This window comes from Bos indicus x Bos taurus, chromosome 18 (assembly GCF_003369695.1).
Source record: "Bos indicus x Bos taurus breed Angus x Brahman F1 hybrid chromosome 18, Bos_hybrid_MaternalHap_v2.0, whole genome shotgun sequence".
In the NCBI taxonomy this organism is placed as follows: domain Eukaryota; kingdom Metazoa; phylum Chordata; class Mammalia; order Artiodactyla; family Bovidae; genus Bos; species Bos indicus x Bos taurus.
In genome coordinates, this window is record NC_040093.1 from 4,068,935 (window position 1) to 4,083,755 (window position 14,821).

At 46.7% G+C, this 14,821-nt stretch overlaps 1 long non-coding RNA gene across 1 annotated transcript; it reads right to left on the reverse strand.

Annotated features, from left to right (window-relative positions):
• Positions 1 to 6,096: 6,096 nt before the first annotated feature.
• Positions 6,097 to 7,287, reverse strand: LOC113875755. Its single transcript, XR_003506342.1, has 2 exons — positions 7,128 to 7,287; positions 6,097 to 7,003 (listed from the first exon to the last, which is right to left on the reverse strand). It is a non-coding gene; the product is annotated as an uncharacterized LOC113875755 (long non-coding RNA).
• Between the last annotated feature and the right edge of the window lie 7,534 nt (positions 7,288 to 14,821).

Consider the following 14,821-nt stretch of genomic DNA (forward strand, 5'->3'; position numbering starts at 1 on the left):
CAAGTTCGATCCGTGGGTAGGGAAGATCCCTTGGAGGAGGGCATAGGAACCCACGCCAGTATTCCTGCCTGGAGAAGCCTGGCAGGCTACAGTCCATAGGGTAGCAGACTTGGACAGGACTGAAGTGACTTAGCATGCACACACAGAGAATTATACTCAATATTTTATAATAAACTACAATGGAATATGGGCTTCCCTGGTGGCTCAGATGGTAAAGAATCTGCCTGCAGTGCAGGAGACTTTGGTTCAGTCCCTGGGTTGGGAAGATCCCCTGAAGAAGGGAAAGGCAACCTTGCCTGGAAAATCCCATGGACAGAGGAGCCTGGTGGGTTACAGTCCATGGGGTTGCAGAGTCGAACCTGATTGAGCACACACGCAGTAATGCAGGAACAATGAAATATAATCTGAAAAAAAAAATAACCGAATTACTTTCCTGTATTCCTGAACCTAACACAATATTGTAAATCAACTACGCGTACGTGCTCAGTCACTTCAGTCATGTCCGACTCTGTAACCCCATGGACTGTAGCCCTCCAGGCTCCTCTGTGCTTGGATTCTCCAAGCAAGAATACTGGAGTGGGATGCCATGCCCTCCTCCAGATCTTCCTGAGTCAGAGATGGAACCCATGTCTCTTATGTCTCCTGCATTGGGAGGTGGGTTCTTTCCCACTAGGGGCCACCTGGGAAGCCCAAATTTACTTCAATTAAAAAATAAAAAATCTTCACTCTCCCTCTACGATGGCCCATACTCTGTCTGTGGATTGTGCTTCTCTCTGTATCTGAATAAATCCACTTCTTATCTATCAAAAATAGAAAAGTAAAAATCTGGGTCAGAATTAAAAAAAAAAAAAGTCTCCAGGGCTCTGTGACCTCATCATAGAGACAAAGAGTTGAAAATAGCAGGACTAGCCAAGCCAGTTTTCCTGGAACAGGTTGGGGGGCGGGGTGGGTGGAGGAGTCCGGGGTGGGAATGAGAAGTTTCCTAGGACATGAAAATTTCAGGGTTAAAACTGAGAAATTCCCGGGCAAATCGGAGTTGGTCACCCTAGTTGTAAGTATACAAGTGAAAGTCGCTCAGTCGTATCTGACTCTTTGTCACTCCGTGGACTATACAATCCATGGGATTCTCCAGGCCAGAAATCTAGAGTGGGAAGCCGTTCCGGTCAACAGGGGATCTTTCCAACCCAGGGATCAAGGCCGGTCTCCTGCCTTGCAGGCAGATTCTTTACCAACCAAGCTATCAGGGAACAGTTGTAAGTACATGGCCTTGTAAAGACGTAGGTGTGACAATCACACTGACTCAGAAAACAACTTTCCCCCTCTTCCTCTTGTTCCCCTACAGCATCCACCTCACAGGTCTAATTTTTTTATCTGTGTCCTTGCTGCTGCTGCTGCTAAGTCACTTCAGTCGTGTCCAACTCTGTGCAACCGCATAGACGGCAGTCCACCAGGCTCCTCTGTCCCTGGGATTCTCCAGGAAGGAATATGGAGTGGGTTGCCATTGAGGGACATCTAAAACAAATCTCATGACTTTTACAGTCATCTTAGACAATAAAGACTTTCAGTCCTTTTTTTTTTTTAAACTCACATGCAAGGAAAAAATTGGTGTCAGTTCAGTCATTGCAATGCATTTGGCAAGTTGCCTGCAGCTCCCGCGGGCATGGTCAGCTTTTTATTTACGTCCCTACCTGGAGCTTCTGCTCCTCTTCCTCCTCGCTCTCGAGGCTGCAGTTTCCTCGTCTGACGTCTGTAGGTTTCCTCCAGGGAGGAAACCCTCGGTCTTGGCAGGGGAGGTCGGGGGCGGGGAGGGGGCGTCCGTCGTTGCATTTCCAGGCTGTCTCTGCAGAGTTCACTTCTCACCTCCAGGTGGCGCTCCTGTAAAGGCTATAAGACCCCTAGTTTATTCCCCTCGCCTCCTCTTCCCTTTCCTTCCCTCTTCTCCAGGGGGCTGTTCCCCCTGAACGCTTTCCAGGCCGTTAGCACACTCTGGAGCTCCTGAGATAGTTCAGACATGAGCGAGATCCCATTCTTCTCTGGGTTCTGAGCCTCTTCCCGTATTCAGTGCTCTGAATGATCCAGGTGAAGCTTTTCCCCGCTTGAAGCTTGAAATGAGTAACCATCAACCTCACCACACTCCTATGCTGAAGAGAGAATGGAACCCACAGCTCTGCCAAGAGCTGTAAACGAACGCGTGAAAACAAGACAAGGCAACTCTTCTAGGGACTTCCCTGGTGGTCCAGGGGTTAATACTCTGGGCTCCCAATATGGGGAGTGTAGCTTCCGTGCCCAGTCAGGAACTAAGAGCCCATATGCTCCTGGTGCATGCGTGCTCAATCTCTTCGGTCAGAAAAAAAAAAAAAAGGTCTCTTATAATTTTACCACCAGGTGGACAAGGCACCAAGGCTGGGGAAATCGGCTTTCTAGCTTAAGTCATACATAAATGGATGGTCCTACTTTGGATTCTGGCCTCACTGACACCTGTAGTCTTTGAGTAGAAACTGAGTTTATAATGATTCTACTAGAATGTTCTGTTATGCTGTTGTTGTTGTGCAAACACCTTGCAAATATTGCACAAGGGCTACACACACACGAATTCATGAATTGGGACTTCCCTGGTGGTCCAGTGGCTAAGACTCCTTCCTTTCAATGAAAGGGGTGCAGGTTCGATCTCTGGTTGGGGAGCTAAGATCCCACATGCCTCACAGTCAGAAACCCGAAGTATAAAACTGAAACAATGTGATACCAACAACAAAAGAAATTTAATAAAAACTTTAAAACTGAAAAAAAGTTTCTTAAAAAAATGAATTCATGAATAAATGCGCATGAAAATGTAAGGCGAACTCCATCAAAATGTTAACAAAGGCAGGGAACTTGAGTAATTTCTTCTTTTAATTGTGTGGGTGTGCTGTTTCTTTTGAAAAATAATTAATTAATTAATTTTATTTCTGGCTGCACTGGCTTTTCCTTGCTGCTCATTGGGTTTTTCTAGTTGCGAGGTGGGGCTACCAAGGAAGTTCAAGGAGAGCTTTGAAGGAAATCTGTTTCGACTGAGAATTAAAGGCCATGAACTGGGACTTCCCCGGTGCTCCAGGGGTTAAGAATCCACCTGCCAATGTAGGGGATGTGGGTTTTGTTCCTGGTCTGGGAATTAAGATCTCATGTCAATGGCACCCCACTCCAGTACTCTTGCCTGGAAAATCCCATGGACGGAGGAGCCTGGTAGGCTGCAGTCCATGGGATCATGAAGAGTCAGACACGACTGAGCAACTTAGCTGCAGCAGCAGTGCCATGGGGCAACTAAATCTGCACGCTGCAGCTATTGAGCCCATGTGCTCTGGAGCCTACACATCACAACGGAGACCCAACACAGCAAAAAAAAAAAAAAAAGCCCGTGAACTGTCTAGCCATGAGAAATGTACGTGGGATGACATCTCAGGCAGAAGATACAGTCAATGCAAAGGCCCTGAGGCAGAGGCGAGCCTGGCACATTCTAGTCCTAAACTTCTAGTTCTTGGCACATTCTAGTTCTTCAATTCTAGTTCTTGGTACATTCCAGTTCCAGCCAATGTGGCTGGAGCAGAGATGGCTGGTCAGAACCTAGCACAAGAGAAGAAGGGCTATGTGTATGTGTGTATGCTAAGTTGCCTCCAGTCATGTCTGACTCTTTGCAACCCTATGAACCATAGTCCACCAGGCTCTTCTGTCCGTGGCGTTCTCCAGACAAGAATACTGGAGTGGGTTGCCATTTTCTCCTCCAGGGGATCTTCTTGACCCAGGGATCAAACCTGCGTCTCTCATATCTCCTGCACTGGTAGGAAGGTTCTTTACCACTGGCGCCACCTGAGAAGCCCATGTATATGTATGGCTGATTCACTTTGCTGTACAGTAGATGAAGGACGAAACAGACAGAGCTGGACTCCATCTTAGGCCAGGCTGTGAACATTAAGCTACACGCATGGTCACCCTCCCAATGGACTCTGAACTTTGTGCCCGGCGTCTACAGAAGCGGCATACCAATGGGAAACCAGACCCCTGGATGAAAGAGCCCCAGGACTTGGACTTGGACTCTCCGTTGCCTAAAAGAATATGCTAATTATCTCTGTAACAGAACAAAGGGGTAAATTCCATTATGTTTATCGGGATATGACCACAGGCCTATTGATAAATGTCCACTGTTTATCTAGTCTTGTGACACATGAATCACGGGTTAACTTTGATCGTGTCTCTCTTTTACCTTGACCAGACTAGTTTCGGGGAATTTGGGGAGGTGGGTTTGAGCACGTACACTTAGGGTATATATAAGGTTTTCACAAAAACTGGTGGGGGTCCTTGGCTAAGAGGAGACTCTGCCTTGGACCCTCTGGTGTAATAACCTGCACTCCACTATCTGCATTGGCCTTCTGAGTGAGTTTGTTTCCCGGAACGCGTGGCTACAACATAGAAACTGACACAACATGGTAAATCAACTACAACAAAAATATTTTTAAAAAAAAGGAGCTTAGCCCGAGAAGAGGGCCAGGGCAAGCCACGCTAAGAAATTTGCATTTTTATCTAAGCGGAAAAAGAAGTGCAGTGTGAGAAATGCATCTTAACGGCGGTACGGGAGCCATGCAAATTCCAAGCCCGGCTTATCTTGTGACTTTTCATGTCTCACATTTCAGTGTTTTTCCTTGCACGTGAAAATGAGTGGGCAGGGAACATTTCTTTTTACAGCTGCCCTTGTTGGGTCCTGCAGTGTATTTCCTCCTCTTCACTAAGACTGTGCAACAGCCATTAAAGCAAGGGGGAGGGCAGGGCTGGGCGGGGTGGGGGTAGGGTGGTCTTCAGCCTCTACAGGTATCCTCCAGCCTGAGCCACCGAAATTCCTCACCCAGATTATCATGATGGCCTCCGAAATGATTTCCCTGTTTCTGCCTCACTCACCAACTCAACCACGTGGTCTCAACACAGCAGAGAGAGTCTTTAAAAATAGAGTTGCCAGATTTAGCAAATTAAAACTCAGGATATCCAGTTAAATTTACATTTCAGATCAACAACAACAAACATTTTTTAGCATAAGTATGTCTCTCTCAGTTTCAGAGAGATACTTAATACTAAAAAAAAAAATTATTCATTTATCTGAAATTCAAAATTAACTGGGAAACCTGTATTTAATTGGCCAACCCTATTTTTTTAATTTATTTTTGGCTGCAACGAGTCTTAGTTGCAGCAGGGGGGCTTAACTGCCCCCAAAGCAGGTGGGATCTTAGTTCCCTGACCAGGGATTGAACCCTCCTCACCTACGTTGGAAGGTAGATTCTCAACCACTGGACCACCATGGAAGTCCCAGGGCAACTTTATGTTAAAACCCGAGTCAGATCACACCCCGAATTTTGAAACAGCTTCCTATTTTACTCAAAGAAAAAGAGCAGCCCTAAGTCCTCAGAATGAATAAAAGAGATCCTAAAAAGCCTCATTCCCCACTTTTTTTTCTTATAACCTCATCTCCTACTTCTCCAACCACACTGGCTTCCCAGGTTACTCCTCAAACATACAAGGTGCTTTTCTGCCTTAGGTCTTTGAAGTGGCTGTTTCCTCTTTCTAAAATGCCCGGCCTCCAGATAAAGGCATAACTCTTAATAACTTTCTCACTTCCTTCAAGTCTTTGCTCAGATATTGTAACCAATGAGTGAGCCATGGGACCTTGTGTAGGGGGGAAGGCGAGGACAGGTCTTCCCCCATAACCTCTGCTTCAGCTCCACTCTGAAGTTTCCAGATAACAGTACTTGAGGTACACTTCCTGAGCTGTTTTGCAGATGTGAAAACCCACCACCAAGTGGAAGATGTTCATTGTTTGATGGCCATGAGCACAGAACTCCAGGCCTCCTGGAGCCCGAGGACTGATAAAGTAAACCCGGGCAACACCGCCCTGTGACCTCACCGTCAGCCAATCAGAGAATTGTGCAGGAGCTGGTCACACACCCTGTGACCCACCCCCCTCACCTGGCTTTTTAAAAAACTTTGCTGAACCCACTCCAGGATTCTTGTCTGGAAAATCCCAGGGACAGAGGAGCCTGGCGGGCTACAGTCCCTGGGGTCACAAAGAGTCAGACACAATTGAGCGTGCAACATATAATATATAATTTTTACTGCTGTGTAAAGCAACTACAGTTCTGTAGACTGCAGTCCATGGGGTCGCAACAGTTGGACATGACTTAGCGCCTAAACCACCACCAAAGCAACTAAAGATCTTTCTCAAAGTATTCTATCTTGAATAAACAAAAAGCTTTGCCGAAACCCTTTCCAGAGCTCAGGGCTTTTTAGGGCATGAGCCACCCCTTCTCCTTGCCTGACCCTCTAGTTAACCTTTTTCTGCTCTAAACTCCGCCGTTCCTGTTTGGTTGGTCTCACTGTGTGCTGCGCACAGGAATTTACACTAACATATTCCCTCCTAATGGGACTCACTCTTCCTACTGGTGGTAGGCAGAAGAAGAATCCCTCAAAGCTGTCCACTGCCTTGTCGCCAGAGCCTGTGAATACATGATCTTCACGTGGTAAACGGGACTCTGCAGCCGTGATTAGTGAAGACGCCTGAGATGAGACCATTGTTCTGGATGATCCCAAAGTGCCCGTGGCAGTCGCAGCGGTCCTTGTAAGACAGGCAGGTGTGTCGGAGTCAGAGAAGGAGATATGACACCAAGAGATTTCAGAGTGACTTGGTTTTTAGGAGGCAAGGGGTGCCAGAAGTCTCCAGAAAAGCTGAGAAAAGGCAAGGAGTGGATTCTCCGCTTGAGCCTCCAGGAGGGATCACAGCCTGCCAACACTGTGATCTTGGCCCAGCAGGACCCACTTTGGACTGATGCCCTCTAACTGGAAGATGGTAAATCTGCACTGCTTTGAGTCACTGAGGATGTCGCTGTCTGTATAGCAGTGAGGCCGACTGCTGTCATTTCAGGGGGGGGCTTCGAAGAGCTCTGGTACCATAGTTCTTCATGTCTCAGTGCAGAGAAGAATTCAGTGAGAGCTAAGAGGTAGATAAGAAGAGATTCATTAGACTAGGATGATTGTGGGGCTTTCAAGCAGCCAGACAAAGGGGTGTTGCCCCCAAGAACTTATAATCAAAGGGAAAGTGGGGAGGGGGAGAAGACCTTTCTTGTCTTTCTTGAGTAGGTGTGACGTTTCCATCATCAGCTTACTCCAGGTTGAGCAGGGGAGTATTCTTGTTCCTATATGGTGAAGCTGCTGCTGCTGCTGCTGCTGCTGCTGCTAAGTCACTTCAGTCATGTCCGACTCTGTGCGACCCTATAGATGGCAGCCCACCAGGCTCCCCATCCCTGGGATTCTCCAGGCAAGAACACTGGAGTGGGTTGCCATTTCCTTCTCCAATGCATGAAAATGAAAAGTGAAAGGGAAGTCGCTCAGTCATGTCCGACTCTTTGTGACCCCATGGACCACAGCCTTCCAGGCTCTTCTGTCCATGGGATTTTCCAAGCAAGAGTACTGGAGTGGGGTGCCATTGCCTTCTCCGACAGGGTGAAGCTAGGTCAACAAATTATTGTTTGTTGTTTGCTTATGTGTGCAGAGAGCATGTCCCACAGATCATTAAGTACCCGAGCTCACAAGGCAGGATGTGGGGCTCACGCCACCACTGTTTTATTGGTAGGGGCAGATCTCCTTCTTCTGTTGAATGGCTTTGACCTGCTTGGTTAAGCAAACCTGCTTTCTGGAGTCATCATTAATTTCCAGGCGTCTCCCGTATCTTTCCTACCTACAATCCCCTAGAGGGATAAACTATTTAATCACCTATTTTGTTTCTTCATTCTGTCCCTATCAGTTAGCAATCAGAAGTTTATACACTATCCTATTGAAATTTGCCGCACACTCCAGTAATTCTGATCTTCCCTTCTTTGCATTTTTTCTTTTTCTGCCACACTGCTGAGCTTGAGGAATTTCCCTTACCAAGGATTGAACTTGTGCCCTCTGCAGTGGAAGTGCAAAGTCCTAGCCACTGGACTGCCGGGAAGGGCCTGCAGCTTTCCTAATCCTTTTCTTACTTGCACTTGCTAGCTTCTACAATAGAGAACTATCAAGGAGACAAGAGCTATGGATGGGGGTTGAGCCGACCTACAGGTTCTGCTAAGGATGGCGTTGGGGACACTTCCATCACCGATCTTCCCTCCAGGTGCTGAGTCGGGGAGTGGCACCCGCTGAGGGTCTACAGTCAGACAGGAAGTAAAGAAACAGGATATTCACTTGCTCCTGTGTCGCTATCTCGGGGCTCATCCGAGGAGACAAGGAGAGTGTGGTGAGGAATGCTGGAAGGAAACCAGCACCTGGGGAGATGAGGAGGATATGAAAGCATCTACCTTCTTCCACCTGCAAAAGGTAATTGTTGAGACACATGGTCTCTCCAGCTACAGAGCCCTAGAGAAGACCCTAGTTCCCCAGTCAACTTCTGCCGGTTCAAGTGCCCTGTACTGAAATGAGACATCTCACACTTTTACCCCTCTCTGAGCCTCTCCCCTCTCTAATAAGACTCTAAGCTATCAAAAGAGGAATGTGGCAAATTAAAGAGTCTTCTCAGAGGCATCCTCTTCACCTGTAGTCATGGGCTTTGGTTCCTCACCAAGTCCTGTCCCTTGGCAGGATCATTCCATCAGCTAAGATAAGCTCAGTGGCAAGGAACCGATTACCTAATGCTGGCTTAAGCAACGAAGATCTTTAATCATCTTGACCAACAGGAAGGTTTTGTACCAACACTCGAGTGTGCCAATGAAGACCAAGCCCTTACCACCCTGACATCCTCAATGTTTGGCTTGCAGCCTCCAGATCGCATTATGTCTGAGGCAGCTCCAAGCATCTTGTCCTGGCACAAACACGCTCAAGAATAAAATACCATCCCAACTTGCCTTCTGTGTTCTCATCAGGGAGCGATGTCCACCCCAGAACCCCAGCTGACTTCTTTCTATCTCACTCTGGCCATACTGCCCTTTGCCTATCCTCAGACTTTATTCTTATTGTGGTAGAACCACTCATAAAATCCACCACTTCAGCCATTTAAAAATCTACAAGCCAGTGATGCTAGAAGAACATTTGCAATGCTATGCAGCCATCACCGCTATCTAGCCCCAGATATTTTTCATCACCGCAAAAGGAAACCACAGAACCATTAAGCAAGCATGCCCGATTCTCCCCTTTCCCCAGCTCTGGCAACCACTATGGGTTTTTGTCTCTGTGGATCTACTTCTTCTGGGTATTTCATCTAACTGGAACCATATGGGGGACTTCCCCACTGGCCCAGTGGTTAAGAATCAGCCTTTCCATGCAGGTGGCTTGGGTTTGACCCCCGGTCAGGGAACTAAAACCCCACATGCTACAGGGCAACTGAGCCCGTTCTCTGCAACTAGGGAAGCCAGCATGATGCAACAAAGACCCAGTAGAGCCAAAAACATAAACAAATAAATAAATGGAACCATAGGCTACAGGTCCCTTTGTGTCTGCTGCTTTCTCTGAGCATCATGTGTCTGTAGACCATATGGTAGCGTGTATGAGTACCTCAGTCTTTTTACAACTGTATAATATCCCACTCTGTGCCCAGACCACATTCGGTCTACCCATTCATTAGTCGATGGGTGTTAGGGGTGTTTCCACCTTTGGCTATTGTGAATGGTGCTGCTATGAACATGTGTGTACGTGCGTTCGTTTGAGCCACTCCTAGACATTGAAAAGGAAGTGGAAGCTTGGATGACCGGTTCAGGTGAATCATTCATGCCTGGGCCACTGGGGCTTATCAGCAAGCAGAGGGAAAGGCTATGGAGTAGAGGATACTTAAGGGTAGGGGATACTTAAGGGTAGGGAATACCAGCTCTCATAATTGTCCATAATTGTCCAGCCATGATTGAACTGGCTCTGGTTCTTGTACAGCCTCACTCTTGCAAGGTCCAGAGGTTCTCTTCCCCCTCAGACCAGGAATTACATTGTGCAGAAGTCGAGGCAACTCAGGGTCCTGTGACGCCAAAATCGCTGGGCCAGGCAGGGCGGGGCCCCGGAGGAGGTTCCTGAAGGTCAGACTCTCCAGTTAGGGTTAGCATTCATGCTGGGGCTCCAGCAATGCCCGCTCGAGACGACAAGAATCTCTGGATAACCGTGAGGTGTGGTTCTGACCATTTTCAGCTGGGCTTCCTTGAACTGGCTGTGCCTCGGTTTTCCTCATCTGCTCAGTGGGATAATAGGAGGAGCATCTCCCAGGGTGGTGAGGCTCAGATGCGTTCATGCAGAACGCTGGGGACAGTGCCTGGTGCAGGCGAGGCACTCAGTGCACGTTCAGCTGTTATTATTTTCAGTGATAATAGTAAGAGAAGAGGCAGAAGGAGGAGGAAGAGGGAAGGAGGAGGGAGGAGGAAAGAAAGGGAGAAGCAGGGAGGCTGAGAAGCAGAAGAGAGGAGAGCGTGATGGGCCGGGTCCAGGAGCTCTGGGAACAGGACTGCGACGTCCTCAGAAGCCGACACTCTGGGTGGCCCTTGTCAATCTCCTCCTGTTTGGCCTCAAATAGATTCAATCCTGCCTATGTTCCTCCTCTTAGGGAACCACTCAGGGATTTGCTGCTGTCCACCCGAACTCCTCTGTTGCTAGGAAACCTTCTACTACATCTGCAGCGCTCAGCTCTCATGGATCAGTGGGCCTCCGTCCAATCGTGGCTAAAGTTAGAGTCTGGTGCCTGCCAGAACCCTCAGAGGACGAGGTGCAGAAAGAGAGATTAAATGATGGACTATGACACGAAAAAAGCTACCGCTTACACACTTATTATATACAGCACTATGCATTACCACCGTCAACGGTTAACACTTATTGGGACTTCCCTAGTGGTCCAGCGGTTAGGACTCTGCGCTTCCACTGTGAGGGATGCAGGTTCGATACCCAGTCAGGGAACTGAGATCCTATCTGTTGTGCATCGTGGCCAAAATACTAAAAAAAGAAAAAAGTTAACAATTATTGAGCACTTACTATCTGAGAGGTCTTCTACTAAAAACTTTACAAGGAAGGGATTCCCAGGAGGGCGGTCCAGTGGGTAGGATTCCGCACTTTCACTTCCGAGAGTGCGGGTTCCATCCTTTGCCAGAGAACTAAGATCCCACAAGCCATGTGACCAAAAACAACAACAAAAACTGTACATGGATTAACTCACTAATCTTGCCAACAGCCCCATGAAGTAGGTAGTAACACTATTAGCCCTTCTTATCAGATGAGAAGACTGGGCACAGTGAAGCGAAGCGACTTGCCTGAGCACGCACAGCCAGGAAGCCAGGCTGCTTCACGAGACTGGGGCGGGGTCCTTCTCTTTTCTCACCACTGTCTGAGAGGGCCTGGACCCACCACGGACACCGGACACGGAAGCGCATGGGTGCGCAAGTCTCTCATTCAAATGGTACGGATTCACACATAACCTACACAAATCCTCCCTTATCCTTTAAATAATCCTTAGATTACTTATTATTACCTGACGCTGTGTAAATACTATGTAAAGAGTTGTAAATACAATGTAAATGGTATGTAAATACTTGCCTGCCTTGGCAAATGCAAGTCTTGCTTTTTGGAACTCTGGAATTGTTTTTCCCTCTGAGTGTTTTGCAACTGCGTTGCTGCTGCTAAGTCGCTTCAGTCGTGTCCGACTCTGTGCGACCCCATAGACGGCAGCCCACCAGGCTCCCCCGTCCCTGGGATTCTCCAGGCAAGAACACTGGAGTGGGTTGCCATTTCCTTCTCCAATGCATGAAAGTGAAAAGTGAAAGTGAAGTCGCTCAGTTGTGTCCAACTGTAGTTGGTTGTAAATAAAAAACTTCGTAAACATTCTGAAGGCTAAATAAAATGCTTCTGTGGGGCTTATCAAGCCTTCTGGCCATGAGTTTGAATCCTCTTCTTTAGGCCTAAAAAAAAAAAAAACAAAAACAGACAATTACACAGAGACATACATATAAAATGATTCTATTTACATAATGAAACAACATCTTTTAAAAAACAATAGAATTTTGGCTTGTTAAACTATAAAGAAAAGTCAAGAAATGATTTAGTCAAAATTCAAGTTGTGCTTGTTTACCTATGAGGCTTGTGCCTTGAAGGGGGGATGTTAGTGAGGAAATACTAGCAGTTTCCAAGAGACTAGCTCTTTTTCTCAGTCTGGGTTCTGAGATTAGCAGTTCTTTGCTGCTGCTGCTGCTGCTAAGTCACTTCAGTCGTGTCCGACTCTGTGCGACCCCATAGATGGCAGCCCACCAGTCTCCCCCGTCCCTGGGATTTTCCAGGCAAGAACACTGGAGTGGGTTGCCATTTCCTTCTCCAATGTGTGAAAGTGAAGATGCTCAGTCGTGTCTGACTCTTAGCGACCCCATAGACTGCAGCCTATCAAGCTCCTTCATCCATGGGATTTTCCAGGCAAGAGTACTGGAGTGGGTTTCCATTGCCTTTTCCAGCAGTTCCTTGACCAGGGATCAAACCTGTGCCCTCTGGTGTGGGAGCCCAGAGTTCTAACCACTGGACTGCCAGGGAAGTCCCCTAGTAGGCATTTTTTAAATTTTAATTCTTTCTATGGAATATTAAGTCTTCATTTAAGAGAATCAAACTCAGACTTTTCATTCACTTGTATTCATAAGTCAGCACATATATGGTGCATTTCACATTTAAAAATAAATGCTTGCTGAATAAAAAAAATCACACCCCCCCCAACACACAAAAACCCCGCACATTTGGACGTAGGGTAAAATGTTAGCAATAGGCGAATCTGAGTAAGGAGTATATGTCTTGAGGGGGCTTCCCAGGCGGTGCAGTGGTAAAGAATCCATCTGCTAAAGCAGGAGATGCAAGAGATGCAGATTCAGTCCCTGGGTCGAGGAGATGCCCTGGAGGAGAAAATGGCAACTTACTCCACTGTTCTTGCCTGGAGAATCCCATGGACAGAAGACCCTGGCGGGCTATGGTCCGTGGGGTCCCAAAGAGTCACACATGACCGAGCACACACACATGCACTATTTTGATTCTTGCAACGTCTCTGGAAGCTTGAAATTGTGTTCCAAAAAGTCAATACAAACAACGTGTAAACAAAAAGGACGGAAAAGGTGGTAGACTTCAAGAAACTTCTATTTTCCTTCACTTCAAAGCATATGAGGTGATGAGATGCAAGTGAACGGTTTGATAAATTATCCCATAGTATAATGTGATTCCAGGTATTCGTCTATTTTCTTCTCTCACTTTGGAAAATCCACAAAGACCTCGGGTGGGAAGAGGGTGCAGGGTGCAGAGCCCACTGGACAGAGTCATTCCCCGGGGAGACCTGAAGACCCCGCCCTCGGGGCAGACTTCTCTGGGCTTCCCTGAGCTCTCTGGGCACATCACCAAGTAGGGGAAAAAAAACAAACAAACAACTATTCATGATCTTTTTTCCCAGTACTTATCTCAGTTTATAATTACACATTCATTAGCGTGATTACGTGATTAATATCTGTTTCCATTGCTGGACTGTCAGCCCAACAGGGGTCCCTTTTTACTCTACTGTATGCCCGGCCGAAGTGCCACTCGATAGATAGTAGTAATGGCAAGACTGATGGAGTTGTGACCCCGAGCCAGGCGGTCTTCCAGGGGCTTTGCAGGGATGACTGCGGCGCTCCCTCCTCACAGGGACTCTAGGAGACACGCACGGACACGAGCGTGCAGGAGCTGAGACACGGAGGGTGAGCAAGCCGTTCCAGCCGTGAAAGAGGGGCCAGGAACCACACCGGACAGTCGGGGCCCAGCGCCCCCACTCTCGGCCACAGCCCAGCGCTTCTGCTGCTCCTCCAATAAGAAGGGGCGGCACCTGCCCGGCTCTGCACCCAGTACCCTTTGCACGATGCTGAGTTCAGTGCATAAGGAATGCGGAGAACTATCCCCGAGTGGGGCGCAGCCGCAGTTAGTCCAGAAAGGGTTACCCCGCCCCTCCCGGATGACAAGCGATCTCCTTGAAGAAGCGGGTTCCAACCCTGGGACAAGTCAACCACATTATGAACATTATAAGACTTATGCAGTATAATTATCATGGCACATATATGTGTTATATGTGTATAGACTACATCGTATACATATCATGTCATATATATAGGTATTATATGTATATAGGTTATATTGTATCAATAACATTACAAATATAAGTAATATATTCATATGTCATATATTACATTATTTATATAATACATTATGTTGTAGAAATACTGTTACATATATGTATCTTCTGAATGCTCTATTTATATGACAGAATATTAATATATTTATAAAATTATAATGTTATAATTATGTACGATTATATAACATAATTGTATTTATAATCTATAATTATAGAAACATTTATATGAATGTAAAATATGTCATGATATCATAATATTAATATAACAATCTGCTTATTATGATATAATCATATATAATACTGGTATATATTGTATATAATTTTATATTGTGTTAGAATTTTATATTATATTATATTATTTTTCTGTTTATATTAAATATATTTAATTTACAATGTTTCTGTAATTATATATATTTATCAACCCACTCCAGTCCATTCTGAAGATCAGCCCTGGGATTTCTTTGGAGGGAATGATGCTGAAGCTGAAACTCCAGTACTTTGGCCACCTCATGCAAAGAGCTGACTCATTGGAAAAGACTCTGATGCTGGGAGGGATTGAGGGCAGGAAGAGAAGGGGATGACAGAGGATGAGATGGCTGGATGGCATCACTGACTCAAATGGACTTGAGTCTGAGTGAACTCCGAGAGTTTGTGATGGACAGGGAGGCCTGGCGTGCTGCGATTCATGGGGTC